Source organism: Rhopalosiphum maidis, chromosome 1 (assembly GCF_003676215.2).
Source record: "Rhopalosiphum maidis isolate BTI-1 chromosome 1, ASM367621v3, whole genome shotgun sequence".
In the NCBI taxonomy this organism is placed as follows: Eukaryota; Metazoa; Arthropoda; class Insecta; order Hemiptera; family Aphididae; genus Rhopalosiphum; species Rhopalosiphum maidis.
The window spans coordinates 87,011,609-87,039,007 of record NC_040877.1 but is presented as its reverse complement, the minus strand read 5'-3'; the positions used below and the strand labels follow the sequence as shown (position 1 = coordinate 87,039,007).

The 27,399-nt window shown below is 24.6% G+C and overlaps 1 non-coding gene and 1 pseudogene across 3 annotated transcripts; both read left to right on the top strand.

The window, feature by feature from the left end:
* Nucleotides 1-9,190: 9,190 nt before the first annotated feature.
* Nucleotides 9,191-14,842, top strand: LOC113555494 (annotated as a pseudogene). 2 transcript variants are annotated; one of them, XR_003405394.2, is made up of 3 exons: nt 9,191-9,524; nt 11,069-11,128; nt 14,144-14,842. The product of XR_003405394.2 is annotated as a profilin pseudogene, transcript variant X1 (transcript). The 2 variants fall into 2 exon arrangements; XR_003405395.2 differs by lacking the exons at nt 9,191-9,524; nt 11,069-11,128 and adding an exon at nt 11,445-11,582.
* Nucleotides 14,843-27,005: 12,163 nt separating this feature from the next.
* On the top strand, nt 27,006-27,078 carry Trnat-ugu. The gene has a single exon. It is a non-coding gene; the product is annotated as a tRNA-Thr (tRNA).
* Nucleotides 27,079-27,399: the final 321 nt, after the last annotated feature.

Genomic DNA, 27,399 nt, shown 5'->3' with positions numbered 1-27,399 from the left:
TAAAAGTTTCAGTTTTGAAGCACCTGTTATATGAAACGAATTTTGTACCTACTTGGAAAGCTCAACTAAAAAAGGATGCACTTTGCATTGAAATCCGGGCCTTATTAATAAATAAATTAGTACATATATTAAATTAAATAGAAATTATAAAGTAATATAACTTGTAAATACTTATGTATAGCTATTCTCATTTAAAAGTAATAGGTAGGTAGTAGGTACATAGTACATTATTACAAATAAATAATAATTGATAGATTTTTATAGTTGTAAAATTTGACAATAAAAACAAAATATTTCCGTTTAAATATAAAATAGGTATTCAACAACAATTCTTAAATGTATAGACTATAGAATATAGATAGAATAAAATTGCTTACCTACATGCAGTTATGTACACGCCGTAATAAGATAATTTTGTACCTATTGCATTTTTTTTTTAGTTTTTTCTATATTTTATGAGTTAATATTTAATGCTAATTCATCAATAGATTTGTATAGAAATTTTATATATACATATTATGTAGATATAACACATAGGCAATTCAGATTTCAAGTCTTATTATTGTAAGTGGCGTGTACCTAACCTGCAATAAGCATTATATATATATTATTTTATTTAAAAGTTTTCATGACAAAGTCATCTAACTTATTGATACAGATTTTTTTCTTAGCAATTTAAAATTGTTAATATAAAATTATTCACAAAAATTTACATAAATATATAGAATGAATAATACATAAAATAGGATATGCCTAATATGGATAATAATATAGGTATACATAATTTATATCTATTAATATATATGGAATATTGATTTTACTTTGTTACTTATTATAAATATATACGTGCAGGTTACCTAGTCTTGTACTCTTGTATAAATTAAATGAGTTAAATTTTCTCTGTGAGCTATATTGCATACAGACCACAAATGGCATACCTAACCTATAATATATATTATATATTGTATGTACAAGCATATATCCATTTTATTGCATGTATCCGTATTAGGTAATAAGTACGAAGTACCAACGTTTTTTACGTCTGTATATATAATTGATTTTCTAATCACAATAATGTCATATCGTGTAGAATATCGTATCATATATGTACAACAAGTACAATATATACTATACAACACGAATAGAGTATCAATAAAAACAATAAATGTAACTATGTAGATGCAGACTACACCTATAAAATATTGATTAGTAACTCTATTTATCCACGGTCCACGACACTACATAATATATATATATACATATTATAGTCGCTTACATATATTTAAAGGGAAGCTGAGAGCAATGGGTGGTTCTGAGAATTGTTCCTTGTTTTTTATGAATACCTATTTATAATTATATATAAAAAAAACCAAGGAAGTCACTTCGCTGTATATCTATATATTATACATAGTAAATACTAGATAGCATGGAAATGTTAAATTGTAATTCAGTGATTAATTGTTGTACACGAAAACTATTCTGATCGTATCTACTTCCTATATGGAATATAAACGGTCATTATGACCATAGTGATGCGATCAGTCTTTATTTCTAAGGATATTTTATTAAATATTTATAACAATGCTATTATTGGTTTATTTTGATATTCAAATAAAACGGTAGTTTGACCTAATTTTTTCCAAAAAAAAATCGTATATATTACATAATAATTATTGTAATATTATACTTCATGTAATACCTATTAATGTTTACTAACTATTGAGTCAATATTAACGTACCTACCGTAGTGTGAATAGGTTCATGGTATAATAACAGCTTAAAAATAATTTAAATATTTGGAAATGTCATTATTGTGAATAGTAAATAATAATATATAATGTATTCACGAAAAGTTCCTGTAAATAATATTATTTGAGTTGCTATAAAATAACTAAAATTGTTATTTTTCATTCAAGTTCAAATATTTCAAGTATTCAAATTTTGAAACATTTGAGTTTTAAATAAATAAATATCTATAATTAAGTGGTCATTCCCGTTTTCCGTAATTTTTTTGTTTTTCCTAATTATTTTAAAAAGACTGATAATTTTTACTCTTGCAGAGCTATTACCACTATTATAAATAAAATTCCAACTATTACCTACTATAGATCCTAATTTATGTCTAACGACTAACATTATCTTTTATATAGCAATAAAAATGCTTCAATCTTCAACTTTGATGGTGGTAGAGGTAGACTGATAGAAGCTACTAGTAACCTCTCTGAAAATGAAATAAAGAAAAAAAAGGCGATGAAAGAAAAAAAAACTAAATTAAAAATTAACACATTGTCGTAAAATGGTATTCTGCATTTCGCTTAGAATTTATAAAAATCATTACAGGAAAGTAAAAAATGCAGAAATAATTTAGAAAGTAGCCGTTGCACTGATTTTTATGAAATATCTACCTATATTATTTTTAAAAAAATTCGTTAAACATGGCCGGATACCTGCAATAAGAATGCAGACATGTTATATTATATAGGTATTTTATATATTAATTAGTAAGTACCTAAATAACATCTTGACAGTTAATATTAACTATGATACACTATCGGATTATTATATAAATATTAAATCGCTATATTACTTTTAGTATTAAATAATTTTGCTATTATCACGTAGGTATCTGAATGTTGAGTACCTATACGACATTGCAGATTACAGTTTAACACAAAACTATAGTGTATAGCTATAGCATATATAGCCGATAGGTCCTAAGTAACAACAATTATTAATATGAAGCTATAACTAGTTATATAATACAATAACAGTGTGTTCAATAATAAAGTTTTAAAATCAAATATTTCGATCACAATATATGGCATACAAATCGCAAATGACTTGAAATTTTAAAATTCTAATTGATAACCATTTGTTCAATGTATGAACAGCATAACAAATATTTTTTTTAATTGCATCCCCTTTCTTGAGTTATTCTAAATTTTCTATGTTGAAATTACTTATTGTGAGGAATTAAAGTTTTAACGAATCGTAATAATTGAAATTACATCAAGAACATTTTTAAATACATAGTCCTCGTATAGAGGCAAAGGTACATACTGATAAAATGCAATAAATACGTATAAATCGTGCATATATATAATATATTGACACTTTAATACACTCGCAATTAAACAATTTTTAGATAGTTGTTTAAAAAGAATAATGCACTGTATTTTCGAATTTTGAACTCAAAAAAGGGGAAACGGGGCAATACAAAACCTATTTTGTTTTGCTGTCTATGTACGAAGAAAGGTTAAGAAATTGTGTAATAACAAATCCTTTGTATAGTAAAAAGAACATAAATCAAATTCAAGGTTATGCGTTCAAAATATTTCGTGTTACTTTTATCATTGACTCACGAAATAATAATATATGCTTTGGAGTGCTTATATAGCTACACGACTATGCGATGTTTACGTCAGAATAAACTATTTATTTTTATTATACCTATACTTTATAGTTTTTCTCAATAATTACCAAAGTACAAATAACTAATATAATGGAACTACAGCATTTTACATAAAACTGATATCAAGTGTTACATTATTTAGATACATTTGTTACTTAAGACTTATTTATATTTGTAAATATATGTAAATTCCAAAGTTAACCTATATAAATAGTAAACACGTAAAACTACGTTTATGGTACACCGTATACGATGAGCATACTGCAAGCAAATAGTTCATCAGTATATAATAATATTTTTTGGAAACAAATTACTCATCGTGACTCATAAAGTCATAACTCATAAGTCATCATTTATATTGATCTTTTTACTGTAAGTATATTATTATGGTAAAGTATAAAGAAAGAGACGACATTTTAGAATGTCCACTATACTACTATAGTCTATAAGTACTGAATAGTATCAATCAACAGACTAAAAATGAAAATTATATAAGGTGCCCTCTACTATCTGCTGACTATATTAATATTATGTATACAAAATAAATAATATTTTATTATACTGTTTAACTGTTATTATGAACAATTATAAACATGCGTATAAATTTACTACAAATGCATCGTCATTATACCCTTATTGATAACATAATTATAATGAAATTGATTAATTATTAAATTATATATTTAATCAATGCATTTAATTGCCTATAATAATATATAATATCATAATATATTCATGTTTATGAATATAATAATAAAAATTATAAATTGATTATGTTATTAAAATTATACACATTATGTAACAATATAGCTTTATATACCTATGATATGTAGATAATCCGTACAGGCTAGATACAAGAAAACGATTGATTGCCTCACTCGCATTATAAATTCGATAAAAAAATTTAACAACTAAATAATACAAAAAATGGATATGAATAAAATAAATCCTCCTTTACTTAAGAAAACCGTGATATTGAAATTTTAAAACAATCATAACAAATTGTATTAACATTTTTTCTTCATTAGTAATCATATAAATTATTTAGTCAACTCCCCCTTCCCCTAAAAATTATTCAGCTACGCCCTTGGCCTATAGAAATAAGCAGTGTGCTGCTTATTGTACACGCGCTGACGGCTACTTTTTGAGACAGCACAGCATCATTTGAAATTGACGTTCAGTATGTCGAATCACTTATCAAATAACTAGGTATTATATAATATGTCGTTCAGAATTTGTATTGTATTGCCTATGTATATTGTACCAACGGTAGCTGCAGGTTATATCTTATGGCAACGTGAATGCACCATGTCTGGCATTTTTGGTTTCGTAGACAGTATTGTATAAAAACTCCGCGAGCCACGCCTCTAAGATGAAGATGAGCAGCATTACGACCGTCCTAGAATATAATATTGTTAAGTTATCAAAACTTTTTTGTTTTGTCTTGTCGTCTAGACAAAGTCGTGGGTATCGCCCGATGGCCGTATCGGATGGTACAATAAACTATAAGGCAATTCATCTGTTATAAATTTAAAATTACCATAAAAATTGATTGTTATCAGACTATATACTAAAGTTAAACGTTTATTCGTTACTCATATTATATAGTATCATCGCCATATACATTACCTATACATTAGAATACATAATAATAATTCTACAGACATTTTTAGGAACTATTCATTGTTGAAATATTCTTATGTTGTATATATTAGGCAATAGGCATATATTTTTAATGTGTTAGCATGATAAAATACAGGAGGCCTCGGTGTATATATTTACTAGCTAACAATAGTTGTGAGCATTGATTAAATATTCTTATAATATAAGTACCTATAGTCAGTTAAATATATTTTATAAGTATTTTTTTATTAATGGTCTAAAATAATATTTTATTTAAACGACCAAAACTCAAAAACTTTTATAAATATAATACATAATGGGTGCATACATAATAAATTATCTTAATACCTAGTTAATCTTAATACATCCCTAATACTATTTAGTCATATGTGTATAAATATACAAATATATATGTATAAAAGGTATTATTGGTAAAAATATATAGAAATGTTTGGGGTTACACATATACCTCCAAAGAGGTATCCCCATTTCTATTAGTCCAAGATAATTAAACCTAGTTGTACGGCGTTTTAGGTTTTTTTTAGTTTTTTTTTTTATAAATGTCATTAAAAATGGTTTAAAACTTGAAATAAAAAGTTAGTGATACACAAGATTATTTCTTCTAGTTAAATCTATACAAAATCCTAAAAAATTCTTAAAAAAATATATTCACTAATTATTTTTATTGGTATTTTAAATTTAAATGTTGATATATTTGGATAACGATTTTAGTTATTTTTTACAATTTAAAAAATATTATGCAATGGGACATTTTTCGATAGTTCGTATAATATTATTTTTTTTTCATATAAAAAGTTAGTTTTAAGTTATTTACATCGTTTTAAAATACATCGGTATTGCAGATTAATAAACTAAATATGTTAACAACAGCTATAGTGCTATAGGTAGGTAGTAATATAATAATTATTGTTATATAATATTATATGTAATTTGTTTTTGGCAATAATTAGTTCAATAATTTACCTTCGTATCTAATATATATATATATATATTACTAATAAAAAGTAATTGTTATTAATATTAAAATTATTAGTAGTTAAAATATACGATAACCGATCATGTTTTTGCTCAGAATCATTTTCTGTATGGAATTATTTATTACTGAAATTTGAATTTAAATATAACATCTATAATATTATAATAAATTTGAATAACTACTCAATAAAAATTAGCTATACTCGACACCATAGCTACTATACATTATTACAGTGGAGCGACTTATCCCGTTTTCGTATAATTATGTTTTCATGTGTATTATTTTAGTATTTCATCAAATAAAATATTACCCACATTGTTTTTGAAAATTAATGTAAGTAGGGGTTTTATTTTTTATAGTTGTAAATAATAAAATAGGTACTTATCATATAAATGTAGATATATACACTATCGTCTACAACAGATTAGATACAGAAATACAGAATATGGTATGATAAATCATAAATATTGATCATAGACACGAGCTGCAGATAATTATTGTTATTTGGTACTTTACTTATATATTACTAGTAAGGACGGATCCAGCCTGAGATAATGTAGGGGCAATCTATATATATTTTATACGAAAACTGGGAAAGATAAAAAAGTACTTGTAAATATATACCTATATCCGCCACTGATGATTATGAAATGATAATTTTCTTACCAATTTATACATAAAAAACAAGGTAATATATATTTAAGTGGATTGTCGGTAGTGTGTTTTATACGCGTCGTACTGGTTACAGGTCTACGAAGCGGCTTTTATCGAGCGGCATTAGAATGACGTCAGTACGTCACAATTCGTTTTCCCCGGCTTTTTTGGATTTCTCATTATAAACATTTCAGTATTTTACCCCCCTATTCTTAACCTATATCTCCATTTCAACTTTCATTTTACTAGAAATATCAAAAATACCTAAGTCACATCTCAACTACAATATTATATTATTCTTAATTTCTCCTCATAATAAACTATAGTACCTCCTCAAATGTATAATTTTTATTTAATTAATAAGTTACGTATAATTTATCGGGAATTTAAAATATTTGCTTCTTACTTATTATTTAAAACAAATACTTACTGTTTAAATTGTGTATGTCATACATGAACTTATATGTAGTTGATTTAAAATGATTATGTATTTTTAATTTGTTTTCTTTGAGTACTGAGTAACATATGGGGAAATGTTATTAAATTATAACTCCTGTAGGTATAGGTACATAATTTTTCTTTAAAAATCATGGTACCTATTTCATTTTTAATTTAGAAGGAATTCTTTTGTTGTAAATTATAATTATATAATATAGTTTTTAGTTTTCTACACTACGGTTTCTATCGAATGATTTCTTTTTATTATTCATGGATTGATTATGAGTTATGAGATACTATAAATATATATTTGTTATATTAATATAATATAAATATATTATATATGTAATATGTATAAGGTATTAAAGTACATACGATATTTTTTTACAAAAATATCTTATTTAATAATTAATTACTGATAGTACATTGTAAATGGTAATAATAATTATAATATACAAATTATGCAATAATGCAATATTGCGATGTTTTTACAAAAAATTAGTTCATATACCATACTACTATAGATTTGTAAACTAGCTTATTATTTTTGAAAAACACCTGGATGCAGTCTTGCACCATATAATTCATTTGGTATATTATCCCAGCGCTGGATAATTTTATACTGATATGGACCGATGAATTTCTAGTTATTCACTGCGAAGTACAAACTACGCTTGGAATCTCGAAACCTATACAATGTAGCAGAGCTAATTGCCCGATTTTTTTTTTTTTTATTACTTTTGTATAGAATTGGGAATACTATACAGCGTTGTGTTTCAGATTTTTTTGAAGGGAAGAAGGAATTGTAGTTTTGTTTAATTTTAATTAAAAGCACATTAAAATAAATGATATTGATATAATATACAATTATGAACAGTATGCTCGTAAGTTGGAATTGGGAAGATCAATTTTCTTTAGTCCTGATCAATATTCTTCAGTTCAGTGTAATGTAGCCATGTAGGCTATAATAATATTAAGATTTGGTGACGTGCCCGATCTATTTTATGATGTACTTATCTACTTATGTCTTGATTCTTATCACACAATAACAAATAACTTAAATATTTTATATTGTCCTGCATTGCTTTTAATATTTCTACAAAAACTGGTATAACCAATAGGAAATAACCATTAAATTTCGAAATATTGATATATTGTATTAATAAGCCTTTAGGTATACGGTATACCTAATTTTAAATTATTGTAATTATTATACATATTGAACGTATGAAAGTTTTTTTTTTGTTCAAGGACTTAATTTAAATGCATAAGTCCAAGGGGGGAGGGAGCGGACTGTCTAAGCTTCCAATGATTACATATAATTATATAAACTAAATTTATTCTTATTCTTAAGTTTGGGAAGAAGTGTTTAAAAAAATAAACGGAAAAAGGAAAACTACGTAAATAGGCAGCAACCGCTGTCCGGCCATTGTCGCGGCCTTGTAGGTTGTAGCACTCGTAACTAAGGCCTAAGACACGAATAAAATCGGATAAATATATATTAAATAATCATGAGTTGTGATGCGCTTTTTGCACTCGGCGCCGAGTCATTAGTATTCAGTAATAGTCGGCGGCCGGCTGACGAGGCGCGACGGGGGACAGAAAGACAGCTGCCTTGCCTTCCACGCCGCCCTCCCACAACGCCGGTGCCAGGGGTTATCAAACCACGGTGGTAATCGTTGCCAACATCTTTCCGTCGAGTCGAGAACGTCCGATTAGCGAGTAACCGAGCGCATGCGCAACACAGTGCACACGCCGCCGATACTGTCGTTATTAATAATAATATAATAATAATTATTATTATTATCGTCTCACGCAGTCACGCCATTATTGGGCAATTGTCATTTGATATTCCCGTCGCATTTCCAATACATATATAAATATATATATTATTATATAATATTATTCATTTCCAGGCTATTTCGATCCGGTGATCACAAATTAATTATTATATTATTATTATTTTCCTTATCAGCCGAAATTTTCACTTTTTTCCTGGTTCCGGTCGATTGGCCTGTTTGAAGCGACTCTAAGTCGGAAAGTCGCAAACGCTTATAGCCGTCGCCCGTCGACCAACCGACGACGACTCGACGTCGAGACGAGCGTGCCGCCGGAACATACCAGATTACCAGCTCGACTCGCGACCACTACTACCACTACCACTGTCAGCTCCCGCCGCCACGCCATGTGCTAACGCAGTAACACCACGGTTTGTCGTCGTAATCGTCGACCGTCGTCACTCGTCGTCGCAACAGCAGTGCAACGTTATTACTCACCCTGGGCAACAGAAGCAGTGAGCTGCAGATACCGCAAAGCTGACGAGAATCGATCGTGCGCACACCCGGACGACGGCAACCACTACAGCGAAGAACCGTTCGCGCGTACGAGCAGACATCACTGGTAAACCGATTTTCCGTCATATTGCTTTTTTTTCTTTTTTTTAATTTTTTTACATCCGATTAATTAATACCGTTTTATAATTATTTTTATTTATTTATTATTTGTTTTTAAATATTTGAATTGCGCTGCGTATCGTAGTGCATCTCGCAAAAATCCGTGACGTAATTTATTCGTCATCGCCTATATTGTTCCTTTTATTACTATTATTAGGTATCGTTATTATTACCCCCGCTCGGTGCAGGTACTATTCCCTTTTTTTCCGTCGCAATACGCAGACGATATAAATACTAATATACCCATTACCACCGCCGTCGTGTATTTGTTTAGATTCAGGTCAACCGGTATAATAATACGCTCTACCAGACTACTTACCAACATTTGTACCCATATAAGGCTGGTAAATTTGTTTCCTGGTGTTTGGCGAGCGTCTTCGACAAGTTTCGATTTTAATCGTCCTCGCGATTTCCCTATTGGAAATGTTCACCCTTCACTATAATATTATTTAGAGTAACTACTCTAGAATTTGTACTAGAACTGTTCTCTTCAAATACGTTAAATGCAATACACATCTTTAATTTTAAAATGTATTTCTACTTTTGAAAACATTTATGACTTTCATATTAGCCAATCTCTTACATTAATTAATAATTACTGACTAGCTCAACATTTTTTGATTTCTTCAATCAAAATAATTAGTTTCTATATTAAATTATTAAAAAGTTGCATCATAATTTCTTCTTTAAATCTGTCTATTTTTTCTTATGAATTCTTTAAATTATATTTACAATAAATACCTATGTCTAAAACATTGACATTTTTGGCACCTACTAATATAATAGGATTTACCAAAACTGTATATGTTTGTAAGTGTACTGTTTCCTTTTATTTTTGGCAAAGTAGCAAAACATTATTTGTTAGTATTTTAAAATGTTATTGACCTAATTAAAGTATTTGTAATATATTAAGTATTCATAATATTTTATGTTATAATGTTATAAATCATGAAATAAGCCTTTATCATTCCTAATTTGTAATTATTTATCAATTATAATATTATAGGAAGGCTATCTACAAATTCTATGTTTTTACAAAATATTGAATTTATTATATATTTTTTATTGATATTAATCTTTTAAATTAAAAATGTTAATTAATAGTAATTGATTTGTTTTAAATACTTATTTATAATTTATATTAATTATTAAATGTTGGTTATTAATAGTTTATTATTAGTTATTGCTGTTGAGATAATTGACAATATCTTAACCATTGAATTCCTCACAGATTTGTCATACCTAGTTGAGTTTTGGGTTATATTAGTTATTAATAATAATAATATTATTTATATTTACTGTACTTAATATAAAATAATAATATTTTAAAATAAAGTTCTTAAATTAAAAAAACAATTATATTAATTTGCTATTATCTATGTCCTATATACATATTATAATTCAATAAAATATTATAACTAAAATAGTATAAACATAATTAATTTCTCATTTTTATGTACATTTTATTAAACAAATGCATTTATATTTCAGGACAAAAAATATTTTGTTTACAACCACCTACTTTCAACCTGCTTTTGTCACATCCTATTGGTATGTATTTTATAAAATACAATATTTTTTTAGTTTAATTATGATTGTATTGCATAGTAATGACTCTCAGTGTTTTATTTTATTTATACAATTTTATTAAAAATGTTTCATGTTAGAAATAATAAATAAATAGTTTTTTAAGACCCCCTATATTTTTGTTTTCATTGATTTGCCTAAAATACGTAATACTTTGATACAAATTATTTATCTATGTAGTGTTTTTTCCAACTCAATGACCTCATCTATGATGTCATTTCCCCCCCAAGTCACGCTGTAAGCATCTGGTCATGCTAAATTTCTTGTGCCCTTTGTAGTGATTAGTTGAATGACTATGAGACATCATCTAAATAATAAACATTATATTTATTGTTTTTCAATTTATACTGTAATTTGTGAACTAAAATGTATGTTAAATGTCATGAATGAATACATTTTTGAAAATATCAATTTTAATGTGAGTAGATACCTATTCTAACCAAATTAAAATTTTAAAATTAATATTATACTACATTAATTAATAAAAAATTTGTACATAATTTTATATTACAAAACATTTTTGTTTAATCTATAATTTTCATTAAAATGTATAAATGTCTTGCTAGTGTTTTTGGATATTTGATACTATTTAAATATTAAAACTGACATATGTAATTTTGCTATGACAAAAATTAATTAAATTAACATGTATTCATCTTTAGTTGTGGTTTTAATGTATGATATAATTTATAGGCATACTTTATTTTCCTAAAAATTAATAATTATTACTTTTTCATAAAACTCTGTAAAGATATAAAATGACTACTTTTAATTTAATGTATTTTGTAATTTAAAACATTTTTAGTTATGATTAGAAATAAGATTTTTTAAATTAATTTCAATTGCTGATCATTATCTGGATACATTTTTTACTCGGTATCAATGCTTAGTCACCTTATGTATCTGTAAGTTTGATTCTTTGAGTAAAATATTTTTTATATATTTCGATTGAAAATTATGTAGAAAAAATATTTTCAAAACCATTAATTGATTTTGAAATAATGAGTGTTATTTTATAATCAACGGTATTTAGCTAAATGTTAAATATTATGTTAGTAGTATTTAAACAAACCATTTTTTTATCTGGTAAAGTCCTATGCTTACAAAACTTGTAAATTTGAATAAATGTTATATTATTATTATTTATACAATATATTATAATGAATAATAAAATTATTCACTACTTTATGTTCAAAGAAAACTTAGGAATGTATGCTCATTTTACAAGTATTACTAAAATCAACAATTTGTACCTGAAATACAAACTTAATACTACCTACATATACATTATATTATTATCTTTGGTATACCTCCGTTAAAAAACTATAATAGGTAATTTATAAAAAAACAAATAACAGGTTTTACTGGTAAGCCATTAATTTCTAATTTATCTCCATTTTCTAATAATTGATGAATGCTAGAGGCTTAATAATATGAAAATATACTATGCAATATAACTAGCGTTTTGTTAGACAAATTATAAATTATTAATGCATTTTAATTTAATGGAGTCACAAAGAGTTATATTTTTACTTGTTTAAGTAATAATATTTAATAAATAATACATTAAATTTATTTATTTTATTGTTGGCGAGTTTTAAGATACTTTAACATTTAAATCTATTAGCTTACTATAAAAAAATTTAAAATTAATAGAGACACAATTTTTTGCCAGTTGACTGCCCTGAAGTAGAGGTTACAATCATCTAGGGCTTTTGCTGCCTCCGCAATTTTTTTTTCAAACATCTCGGTTATCTACTTCTTGTATTATTGATATCACATTTACCTCCTTTACACCTAACCTTACCTATCCTAATTTTATAGAATTTTAATTCATTTAAATTTAGTTTCAGAGATAAAACATTTGTTATTTTATTATTAAAATTAGTTCATGTAGGTATAATATGTTTATGCATTTAAACTAATTGTGTTATCTGTTGATTATAGTACTTTTATAATTTATAATTATTTATTTAATATTTACTAGTATTGAAATTTAGATAATATATTATACAGGAAGTTTATAAATGATTAGGAATCAGAGTTTGATTGAGTATTAATATTTAAATATTTTATATTATCTACCAGTCTACCACCCACATTTTTAAGTGCATTCATTCAATCCCAATGAGTATAGTATATGGATTTTACTCTGTGACTTATTCCAAATAGTTTTGTATAATAAATAAATAGTTGTTTTTGATTTAAATTACCAATGCTGTAACCACTATAGAAACTAAAAAAAAATACATCAAAAAACTTCTCGCTAAACTGGACCCAACAAAAGTATTTGGTAGATAACAGAAAAAATCCAATATAATAAAACTTATGATCAGAATAACAATTAAATTTTGATTCTAAGTTTTTAAATAGTTACTTCTTGTAAAAAAATATGCAGCTTATTAGACTACATTTTTAATATATAAATAAACTTCTATCTTTATTTTAATATAATATTGTTTTTTCTAAGGCATATTTATCTCCTAATAAATAATACAATTTCAGTTTTGGCAATGATTTAATTCAATTTATACTGTATAAGTATAAAATATGGTATTCGGTTTGATAAGCAGTTCAATATTATAACATTTATAACCCAACTAGAACTTAAATATTTATTTATTAATATAGTTATATAGCTTAAACTGCTTAAAGGTAATAGTAGATTTAGTATTTATTTCTACAAGCCATACTTGTCTAATTTATTGTAACAAAATTTGTTTAACTACAGTATATTTAATTTTAGTTGATTAATTATAACACTATATAATATATATCAAACAAATTTGTAATTTTTTTGTATTAAGATTTATTTAAAATTAGTAGGTATAATACTAGGTTTGGTTCATTGATATTATAATAATTCTTAATTGAATTGTATTTTTATTTTTTCTTATCAATTAAAGCCCTAATTTTACTATAATTTTTTATGCATAAGCTTATGATGTACTAATATTTAAATGATTTTTATTTTTACAGATATTTCAAGCAGAAATTTATATCAAGTCATCAACTTAGTTTAATGTACTAGGTTATACCTACCCTTTTTCAAGACTTAATTTTAACGCACACTAAACACAACATCAAATATGTCTTCTTGGCAAGATTATGTCGACAAACACCTTATAGCTTCTAGATGTGTTACCAAAGCTGCTATCTCAGGTCATGATGGTACCGTTTGGGCAAATTCCGATGGATTTAATGTTACCAAGGAAGAACTTAGCAGACTAATTGCTGGTTTTGAAAACCAAAATGTTCTGGCTGCTTCAGGTGTAACGTTAGCTGGCAGTAGGTTTATTTATTTGTCTGGTACTGATAAAGTCATTAGAGCAAAGCTGGGTAAAGTAGGTGCACACTGTGTGAAGACCCAACAGGCTGTAGTTGTTTCATTATATGAAGACCCCATTCAACCACAACAAGCTGCTTCTGTTGTTGAAAAGCTTGGTGATCATTTGGTTGCCCATGGATACTGAACGTGAATTGCAAAAAAAATATAATTAATGTGGCTTCAAAAATGGAAGAAAAAAAATTCAAAATTCAGAATATCAAGAACAACTAAAAACTATGTGTTATGGCATTTAATATATTACATTAAAATAACCTAATCTCAATTACACCCAATAAAATAAATGTTTATAATTTTGGGAGAAATATATTAGGTATATATATATTATTTTATTTTTATTTTTTATTTATTTTTTAATGAAATACCAAACAACTATTTCATTATCTTTTATTATATTTTATTTCTGATAAGATTTTGATCCGCTGCTTGGGAACTATAGATTTGTTTAACATTATCATTGTTGTACACAAGTTTCAGATATTATTTCTACCTAATAAAAATTAAAAATTAATTATCCTCATAACTATAAAAACTGTTATACAAACTTAGTAATTCTATTGAATATTATCTGTATATTACAATTTGATTATCAGCTATTGCTAATAGTCAAATGTATGATATAATTAACTATCATCAGTTTTTAAAAAAAAATCCTTGATCCATGTTTATATTTTTCTACTATTATATACAAATATACATAAAAAGAAAATCATGTTTTCTTTATTTTTAATGTTTTTGCTTTATACTTGTTATGATTTGCACTTTCCACTGTTCGATTTAGAAACAGTACCTAGTTAGATATTTATTCAAAACTCCATGACGAACGAAAAAATAGTATGTACCTAACAATTAAGTGTTTTGTAATTTGTTTAATATTTAATTGGCTGTGTGGTATCTTTATTTATGTTTATTAATTATTTTTTAAAATTTCTATGAGCAATAATAAACGTATAGCTTTTTATACCGATTTACGTTCCCGTGGCTACCAAGTAAAACAATTATAAAAGAAATATTGTATTGTATAATATATTGTCAAATATTTTTTTTATTATAACCAACCAATAAACAAATATTTATAGAATATTTTACACATATAGCTGTATTTTATTTAAATTCTAATTTACACAATCATCCTTATAAGTTAATATCATAAATTACATATTTTTACAAGTTGGACTGATTGAGTTATTCAATTATACTACCATATTGGCAAACTTTAGAGTTTAGACCTGATGTTTTTTGTAAAAGTTAATTATTGTGCAAACATAATAATAGATAAGAGCATTGAACTCTTGTACTTTTTTTTATCATCATTTTCTTTAGATATAATAACATTTATTTTTCTTTGAATAGAATTATTACCGGACTGTGTGAATATATAACTGTTTATTCTGTGGCCTATTGAATGTATTTTACCAACACAATAACTAGGGTCTAAAGAATGGATAATGTGTTAATAGTTTAATATTTCATTTAATTATCAGGTTATTTTTCAGATGTATTGATAGGTATTGTAATATAGGTGAATATTAATATTAAATTGGTATGTATAGTATAGTCTAAATTTGAAATTTTTATCAAACTTATTAGACACAATTATGTTTTTTTTAGGTACCTACATATCACATGTGATGAAAAATAAAAAGAACTAATATTATACTGACTTCACAAATTTAAGAAGTACTTGAGGTAGTCAAGAAAAAAATAACCAAAGAAACTATCTTCTATATTTGACACAAATACTGGCTTATTCAATGTTCACAGGTACCCTTATACAAAATAGATACCATGAACATAAATAATATATATTATGAATTGAATAATTTCAAAAACAGTTGGAACTATATTGGTAGTAGTTTGATAATTTACAGTACCTAATTAGTTTTTATTTAATTTATAAGGAAGTTTAGACATTAATTCAAATTGGACAAATTTGTAAAATATTGGATATCTATTGAGCTTTTGTTCATAACCATAAATGTTTTATTCTAACATTAATTTTATTGATAAATCCATAGTGACAGTACTCTTTAATTTGTGCATTTACACTCTTCATTAGCTATGTATGTATTATTTTATTAATCGCTGTGTTGGACTTTTTACCTACTTTAGTTATAAAAGATTATGCCCTTGAATGTTATTTATGTTTTACCTTCATATTGACTACAACTGAGAACTGACATTTTTATGTTTACGAAACAACTATTTCCGACCTTGGAATTTAATATTATATGATGACCAACTACATACATTATACATATACGTATGCTGATTTAAAAGGCTCTCAGCTTTCTCTGAATCCCTGATAACGAAACAAATTGCGTGATTAACTCTACTATTTTTTAAAACGTTTTATTTTAATGTACAACAGGTTATCTAATATCTTTGCAAAATAAATTAAAAATAAGTAATTATTAACACAGAATACTTTTATTCTGTTAATAATTATTAATTTCCATTAGTTTCCATGAGTATAACTAAAATAAGTAATGACATACCTGATATCTACTAAATACTAATGGACAATGGTGGTTATTTCTGAATTTTGAAGATTAAAGGTGGGTAATTTAAAAAAAATGAAATTGTCAGAATTCAAATTTGAAAGTATGTAGTATTATAATTTAGTAATTACTAGGTATATCAAATATCTAATTAGTATTTAGTATCCAATAGGTATAATACCTACTATATAAACTATTTTAGTACCTAAATAACTTATAAGTAATTTTAGAAATAAGTAGGTAATTACAGCCATACTATAAAATGAAATACCATATTTTAATTTGTATAAACCCTGATAACATTTAAATATATTAATATATAATATATACAAAAATGTGTTAAGTGTAAATTATGTATTCAACTAAAAATATTAGATTATAATAAATATGTTCTATCATAATATTTTTAAATTACTATTAATTAAACATAATTTAATATTTTTAATATTGATTAACAATTTACATTTGAAGTAAGCCCATAGATTTTTTAATTGTAATTGATTTTGGGAAAGGGAAACCGATTGCCGACGGTGGACTAATTGTACAGATAGGTACCTAATAACCAACTATATAGGACTATCAGACTATTAAAAATATTTATCTCAGTAAGTTAAGTTCTAGTGAGTACTAAATATTTAATGTCGGAAATAAATTATAAAGAGAACTTTTTATTTTTCACCGAACTAAACATTTGATAACGTAATTTACTGTAATTAAAATATATTATATGCAAATATATTATTAGTATTTTATTATGATTAATGACGTATCATGATAAACGTCGATAAAAAAATAATTAAATAAGTAATAAAAATTATATAAGTAATAAAATGTTATTGATTTTAAAGTAATTTAGATTTAGGTAATGTTGTGCATTTAAATTAAATTTTATTATTTGATACATAATAAATTATAGTCAATTTTGAGATACGGCAATGACTGCTTATAGAATAATCTCTGATTAATTCTATTCATGACTTATAAAAATAAGTTTTTTATTTATAAGCCCGTGTCTAGATTTCTATAATATTACATTTTAAAAATTGTTCATCGTCGGAGACTATTTATAGGGTAGGTTATTGATAATATCGTTTCCCTCGTGGAAAGCTAGAGACTGAGAAAGAGCTAGAGAAAAACTGTAGAGTATCAATAACATGGTTATCTAGGTAATCGTGACTTATGAGTAATACTTTTAAAGTCTAGTTACCTTCACTTTAATATAAACTAACAAGTAACTACGTATAGATAATATACTATATAATATCAATATGTCTATACTCTATACATAATTATACCTTGGTATTCTACTCTAGTAAGTACGCTGGTATAGTATCTAAAACATGTACGTACTTAAAAACATCCATTTGTCCATGATTTAGAATAATAAATAAATAGTCAATAGCTGTGTTAAATAGACACTAGGTACTCAAGTTTTGAAAAAGACATTTATTATTTATTTTTCTGTGACTCCGTATTTTAGACATATGAAATAAACAAAAATATTTCGCACTCAAAAATCTATAATATATACCTAGGCAGATATAATAATTTTAACATTTTAAGTTCCTTCACATAACACTTAGGTAGGTACCGTTAAACCACGTGTAATATACACGCTAATGCTTATGTATATTTGAACAAATACAGCATAAACTATAAATATTTATTATTTTTCAGCAGTTATACAATATTACATTTTTTTTAAATATAAAAATAATAATTATTGTAAAAAAAAGTCTACAAGTGAATATAAACAGTATTTAATTATGTTTTTTCAAATTTTTAAGGTGAACAAATATTATTTGTAATTTTAATTTATCAGGAGTTACCTATATTATTTTATACTTAAATGTTTAAAGACAACAATTTTAAATAATACTATACCTACATAATACAATTTTAGTTGAAATATAAAAATATAATTAAGTAGGTACAATGTACCTACATAGATGATAATATTTTTTCTGTATTTTTATTTATCAACGCAATAACAAACGAAAACCAATTCATCAAAAATAAAAATAAAATATATGTATATAAATAATAATAATAATAATAATAATATGATAGTATATAAGTCATAAAAATGCAATAAATTGAATGCTAATTAGTAATTTATACAAATATTTATTCTGCATAATGGGCAATGAGTACTGCATTTTTGTGTACATATATACTAGTTACCTACTAGTAAACTATAGGTATTATTTATATAATACAATGCCTATGGTACTATTGATACAATGGTACTAATTATTAAATAGTAATTACTAATTAAGTCATAGGTACCTAAATTGTTATAAAACAAATGTTAATCGAATTTAATTATATTTTGCCTAAAACTTCAAAACCCATCCTGACAAAATTTCATAAGATCATGAATATTTCTGAGGATAAAGAAGTGCTCAGCTGTTTTTAAAGAATTATCTTGTGTTATAATTTTTAGGCCACGGTCCTAGGCATTTTTAAAGAAACAAAATCTATTATCAAATATTACCGATTTAGTTTATACATTAAAATATAGGTACCTTCTATCTGCTTGAAAATAATAAACCATTGAAATTTTGGACATCTTAACAAACATCAATTATTGTTGAATATTTTCGTAATTTTTTCGTATTATTAAATATATAACAAGTATAATTTTAAAAATTATCTTCTCTGTTTTTTAGTATTACCAATAATTTATTATAACTATCTTATCAACATTTTAGCAGATCAAAAATATCTAAATATTATAAGTTGTATGACTGCCTTTAAAAAATTCCATTGTGGCATAGTCCCTTCATAGTCATTTTTGTAAAGCCTGACTTAAAAGACTTAAAGACATCCCATTCTACCAGTTTTGGAAACCCAACACAATATGTATAGTTTACCTTCATGATTTTTATTTTTTTGGGTACTTGTGCTCAATAAAATAAGCAGCAATGTATAATGGAGTTGCAAACCTTTTTTTCATTAATCATGTACAATGGGAATTTGTAATATGTTAATATTGATAATTACTCATGTTATACTGACTGTAATAAACTAACTGCTACAAACAAATTATTATTTAGAATATTATATAATATGTTATTACTTATTTTCTCAAATAAGAATATATTGAATAGAAAATCAATATAATAAATTGTTGGAACTTATTCATAAATGGCTATTGGGTATACACTAAATGTCGACATCAGTATAAAGGGACATTTTTACATAGCAGACTACTAGTTTAAAGTTTAATATCAATAACTTAAATATGTATGAAGTATAGGTTTGTGATGACCATCATTTGTAATTTTAAAATTATATTAAGATCTATGACTTAATGTGAACATAATACATGCTGTAAATATGCTCAATTTTTATTATATTATATTAACAAAAGGAAAAATATCTATGATTTAAAACACATGTTTCAATTATTATAGTTTATTTAAAAAATATATTTGTATTCTCAGCCTTTTATATATAGTTATCAGAATTGAAACATTTAATCATACTTAATAATTATAATGTATAAACTATAAGTAGTATAAATAGTAAGTATGCTGAAGGTACATAAACCACTAAATAAATAAGTTTATTGAACCTACTCAGTACTTTTTTGAAAATGTATTTTAGAGAAGTTAAATGTTATTCTTTAAAAAAAAAATCAGTGAATGCGGTTATTTCACAATGTAAATTATATTTTCTATTTTTATTTGATACATTTTATTGTTATTTATATATGTGAGCACAGCAAACATTTTTTTTTTAATAGGTGGGTATTGAATTCTTTTGTTTTATCCCCCTATAATTTGAATTAGTTTGTGCCTCTGCTCATTACCTACTCAGAAAGGCTTGAGGATTTTCATATTGCAATTTATTTTTATTTGTTTTGTTACAATTGAAGGCCAACTATTATAAAATAGAAAATAAACTTCATTCAATTAAATGCTTAACTCCCTCCATAGGTCATCCTCATCACTATCAGTTGTTTTTTAAATTAATACTAAATAATTAATAAATGAAAACAAAATTAAACTTATATAAAATTTTTTGAAATTATACAAACTTAGCTATTAACAATACTTTTATTTACATTTTTTAATAATATGGGTCATGGGGCATGTAAAAAGAAAAAAAATATTAAAATTATATGCAACATTTTATAAATAAAACTGTATAATTATTTATAAAATATGTATTTATGTTACTAAAATATGTACATAAATATGTGCTAAGAAACTCAAAACATGTATTTACTATATGTTTTATTTATTAATATTTAATTATACAATATACCCATATGAGAACATATGAAAGAAATTATATTTTAAATAGTAAAATTATTTGAAAAAAGGGATTAAAAATTATAAAATATAAATAAAAAAAATAAAAATATTAATTATTTTAATTACAATTTATGATAACATACATTTTTAAATTTTCAAATTCAAAAGATTCTTGATTTGGTTGTAAAATTGCCTTATAATCCGACTAAATGATCTTTCGACTTCACTGATGTTATTGAACAGTATTGTATTTTGACTATGTCTGAAGGAGTAAGTTCTACATCTAATGAAACTTCTGAAGAATGACCAGTATGTATACTTTTGATAGCTTTCATTTGTGCAAAACCAGAATATTTTTTACTTCAGTATTTATAATTTCGCCAATTTTTCTTTGTATTTTTTCAAGTTTTTATACTGTTTTCTCTACAATATTAAAACTTTTAACTAAAGTTAAGTCATGGATTTCTAATTTTGTAATTACATCTGCTAAAAAAAAATTAACAGAAATGTACACTACTTCATTTTTCAATTACAATTGTGTATAATTAATAATTATTAATAAATCTTAAATGAACAAATTGTTAAATATGTAGGAAAAAATAGAATTGTTGAGAAATATGTAAAAACATGTACTTATGGCAAAATATGTAAAATAAAATATAGCTAATTTTATCGGAAATCCCCTGAAACGAATTTATCACTCACCTAAATTAATTTATCAAGTCACAGTAAAAATATATATTTAGATATAAATCCGAGCCCTAATGATAACAATGACAAGATAATTTTTTTCAGATTGAAAAAATAATTGTAATACATTTTTAATATTATTCCAATTATACACTTTTTAATTAGTTACCTATGTTTTTTTTCAGTGTACGAACATGATATTAATTTAATATTGTAACAAATCTTATTAAGATTTTAAATTACAAATTTGAACTATAGCATTATTATAATATTTAATATATTATAATTAATTTTAATATATTTAATATAGCTGTAGGCTGTGGTAGATATGTTTAATAAACTAACTAAACTTTTTTCTATAAATGCAAATTGGTAAGACTTTACTTAATTAGTAATAACTTGATACAAATTTCTATTTAGGTACTTACCTACTATAAATATTGTAATTTTTGTAGGCAATAAGAATAATTAAATTAGTTGTTTCTTTTACTAGTAATATTATTGAAAATGCATCTATTAAAGTACCTTTTAAAAAGTAAAGATAGTAAAGTAGTGTGTAAAATCATGTGAACAATTACAGTGGTTAAATTACTTAAATTATATGCCCAAATATTATATGCAGAAGAACTTTTATGTTAGTTAAAGTTCATCAATGCAATAATCAGTAAAAAAAAAAAATGTTTTTAGAATAATATTTGTTTTAATACCATAATTTATTGTAATAGGTATTTATTTGTGGGAACACCTACCTATGGGGTTAAGCAGTGATTCATAGTTAAAAGGGTTGCAACCCTTTTAACCAGCTGCATTAATTCATTCTTGGTATTAAAAAGGGTGCAAAAAATCAAAATGGTTCCTGTACTCTAAAAAAGGGTAAGTTAACCCTTCCTCTATACCATATAGTATAAATGGTTTTTTATATATTTTTTTATGCATAGTGTTGGTATATCTGTGTCGGCAGGGCATATGTTAGAGAGTGCGCACCATCAGACTGAATCGCATATCATTGGGGAGTACAGACTTACTGTGTGTAGTAAAGAAAAAAAAGGGTAAATAGCCTTTTATTTTTTAGCCAACCACAGTGCTTCATGCAAAGGAGTCCAAAGGGTTCCTGCCGTCCGCTATAGCCGTACAATACCGATAGTAACGCTACAGTTGTGTTTGTGTGTTCGACAAACGTACATGTTTTGGTTTCAGTTTACTATTCTATTTTTTTTTTTATATAATAAAGTGTGTGTTTTTAAGTTATTAGAATTTTATTACAGTGTTTGTTATTTAAACATAATTTTTTTTTTTTAAAGCTAGCAAAAAGGATTAATAAGAATATGTATAAAAGAATATGGACTGTAATGGTATGAAAAGTGTTTAATAAATATCATTACATTAATAACTTTAAAACATGTTAACTATTACATTTTCTATTTATTTCTCAACTATAAATTAAACAATTTAAGACTTTTTTATATTAGTAAATCTTTTTAGTATTGTTTTTTGAAAAATAATATTAAAGAAAAAAATTATTTTACTGGCTTTCAATATTTACTGTAATGATTTGTGAATAAGAGTATTCATATTAAAGTATGTATAGTTATTATACAAACAATTATAATAGTTAGTTATAAAATAAAATTCTATATTATTTTAATTTTTTTAACTATTTAGATTTCAATCTTAAACATATATTTTAAAGGCATTTAAAATATTGATATTTGTAATTTTATAATAGGTTCTTTGGTATTTTAAAATCTTTTATCTATTCATGCTACAATAGTATGAGAAATTTTTAGTTTTTTAAATTATCATAAAATAAAAATGGTTTGATGAAATAAAATTATATCATTTAACCTTAGAATTTTAAATATTTTGTTTTCTTAGTATCAATAGTATTTACCTATATATTTTAATATTTCAAATAATGAAATGATTTTCAATTAGTTTGTACTTCATTCAATTTAATTTAAATTAAAAATGATGCTCATCAGTTTACTCCAAAAGTTTTAAATTATTAATTGATGTTTGTAAAAACAAATAATTAATAATAATTTTTTTCTACATATTAACTATTAAAAAAAAAACTATCTTTTATGTAAATTTGTTGTTATTAATGTTACTTTTTAACTCAACTTGAAATAATAAATTAATGATTTTTTTAAAAATAATTTTAATAGTTATATTATTTTTGAACTGTGTGTAATGTTAATGTCAAATATACAATAAACTATTTTTCCAAAATTTGGCTCTATAGCTCTATTAAGTTTCTTAATGCTACCAGAAAATATTGTTCATAAGTTCATTACAAAGTATTTAAAAAACATCAAGTATTTTCTTGTCTACCTTCTATAATATATTAAGTTTAATTTAATATAAAAAGTTATCATAAGTTAATAAAATATCATTGTTGAATCGGAATTAGTGAAATTTAGTGTTCTCAAAAAGTTTATGTAGTTTAATCATATTTTTTTTCCCTAAATGTATATTATTTATACCATTATACCTATGGTATTTCTAAGAAATTAAAAAACTTCAGTAATAATCATTAAGACTTATTTTTTTTTTAGATTATTATGAGTAGTGTTGTATTTAGGTTGTCTGGAAAGTATGTATCTATGTTAAAATGTATTTAGATCCCTCACATTTCAGTTTATAAGAAAAAAATATTAAAATAAATGTAAATCATAATTATTAATTTATTAGCTTTAAAATAGAATAATGGTAAATAATTATTACTTATTTATCATTATTAATTTAAAAGAAGGATAATTTATTATATTAGAATAAGTAATAACCTTGTTTAAATTGAACCCAGTTTATTAGATCACTAAATATGTATTATTATTTATTATTGCAAGTGTTAATTGGTGTATAATAGTTAGGTATCAGGTATGTGAGTAATAACTATCTATTTACTTAATAATTGCCTTAATCAAAAATTATAATTTTCAATCACCTTAGTTAAGTAAATAATGTGTATACTATTAATTGTTATTCATAATTCTTAGTAACGGTGTCATAAGCAATATATTATAATTTTTTGCTATCTTTATGTATACAGTATACCACACTGGTTTCATAAGAGATCTACTAAAAACTATACACTAATAGTTTATTCAAATTTTTAAAGTAAACTTAATTAAATATTAATTTATGAAAAATCATGTTGTGTACAATATTCATAAAAATGTATTTAAAAAAGATTGTTATACAAAAAAAATTATTATTATATAAATCACAAAAGGTTGTTTTTATGTCATTAGAAAATCATCAAAAATTAAATCCTTTAATGGATATTTCGATCTCTACTATTCCCTTTGCTACCTCTTTTAAGCCAAAGGAAATGGAAATCACCATTGCTATTTAATATCTAATCATATTTTTTTTTTTTATTTATATGTTTATTAATTAATGCTAAATGGCTTTTATGACAGTATAGATAAAAATATTTACAAAACTAAATATTAAGGTTATAAAAAATATAGTAATAATATAATTTATGTGTTAAAAATATGAATGAATATGATGGATACGAAAGTAGTTAAGTACGAAATTATTGGTTGTTATTAAATATGGATCTCATTCTTGTTAGAGGTGCGTTTTTTGCAAAAAATGCTATCTACGACAATTATATTATTGATATATTTATCACGTTGTGGGTTTAGGTTAATAATAAAGGTTAGGTAAATAACAAAAAAACTACCTATGGTAGATTGTTTAAAAAATCAGTTTACTTTAATGGTAGATTGCTTAAGATACCGGTGTGCTTTACAAGTAGATCACAGCAATTATGGTATGTTACTTACAGCACTATTACCTACCTAATTCTTGACTTGTATGTAAATAAATAGATTAGATAGTTAATTATAATATTTTATAGTTGTATAATATATTAATATAAGATCTGAACTGTAGCTTGCAAACAATTTTTATCTGTCCCTTCAAAAGGCGACGAATCAATATTACATGCACTCAAAGTCTCACACTAGGTATTTAATGCTGACAAACTAAGAGTTTCTAATTTTTTTATGATCGTCAAATAAAAGTTTTTAAAGATCCCTAATACAGAAGATGGGTGGTTCTTAAAGGTTTTGTAGATTTTGATACTCATTTCATGTACCTAGTCATCTAGGTATTTCTAACCTATACACAAAACGTAATCAACATATTTAAATATTACTAGGATAAATTAATGTGTATATCTATTGATTTTATTACTTGTTTACATCTAGATATCTGCTAATATTATTCTATCAGTTAATATTAAGGTAGGTATTTGTAAATTTAAATGATATTGTGAATATCTGGTCGTTTACAGTAAGTTGATAAAGGTAATTACTTAAATTAACTTAAATTATTTTGACATCAAGGGGTTAAAAAAGACAAAACAACTAATATCAACTCATAATTCCTACAATGTTGGTAGTGGATAAAGTCATAACAATTACCTAGTTTGATGAATTTAAATCTTAAATAGCTAGATAGATAGATAGGCAATACTAATGTTGAAATGGTATACTATTAATTATTACATTATTAGGTATTTTATTATTTTAATATTTTATAAAGTATTTCAGAAATTGCTTCTTATAATCTTAATTTGACTTAGAATATTAAATTTATTATTCTATACCTACATAGTACATATACCAATAGTACATACTAGCTATATTAGAAGTTATTAAGTTTAAGCATAAAATATAATGATATTATAGTTATTTTATGACTTCAGATTGGAAATTAATGTTTAAACTTCTAAACCTCAGTAGGTACCTAGGTAAAATATGTATTCATTTCATTACCTATTTTTAATTCGTTAACATTATTAGCATTATGTAATTATAAGGATAAGTATTTTGATTTTTGATGTATATGATCGATAAGCTATCAGCATCTAGTAATTGGATTTTAAATATGAGTATCGTTTGCCTATTTACTGTCGTAAAATAAATACTAATATCGTATAGTAAAAAATTATAATTATAAGTTTGTTTTTATAAAATATATTATTGCCTTAAGTAAAACTATTTGTGCCACGTCGTTCATGAGCCTCCATAGCTCAGTGGTTAGAGCACTGGTCTTGTAAACCAGGGGTCGAGAGTTCAATTCTCTCTGGAGGCAAGCTAGTTTTTTTGCAGTATTTTTATTTAACTAACAAGACTACGAATTAAATTAATTTCAGAATTTGAACCAAATTTACAAAAATTAAAACCTGACTAACTTAACCCACGTAATTTGCATAATTTAATTCCATAAAACATAGCTAGAACCATTTTGTTTAATTTATATTTTGTTTTTTACTAAACTGATCTCTTAATGAACACTACAAACAATTTCAATCTCTGTTTTATTAACTCTAAAGACGCAATTAATGTTAAAATGTTGTTTAAAAATATTTCAATTGAGTAGATACTTTATAAACTTATTAAATTCCACTTTTTC